Genomic DNA, 237 nt, shown 5'->3' with positions numbered 1-237 from the left:
CCACACATATATATAAGCGAATCTTGGCTTTGCAGCTATTTCATGGTAAGGTATATAAGGCCTCGGCTACTCAATTTCAGGGCAAGGTCTATAAGGCCTCGGCTACTCAAATTCGTCTGTCTTGCGCATGACGTCAATTGGGGCAAAGCCTGGGGTCAGTCGTGGATGGAATGCAGACCCGTTTTCGCTCGCACAACTGACTGGCGCGCGCAAAGCCGCGTGCCTGTAGTTTGTATT

This window comes from Penaeus monodon, chromosome 30 (assembly GCF_015228065.2).
Source record: "Penaeus monodon isolate SGIC_2016 chromosome 30, NSTDA_Pmon_1, whole genome shotgun sequence".
Taxonomy (NCBI): Eukaryota; Metazoa; Arthropoda; class Malacostraca; order Decapoda; family Penaeidae; genus Penaeus; species Penaeus monodon.
Note: the sequence above shows the minus strand (reverse complement) of the source record.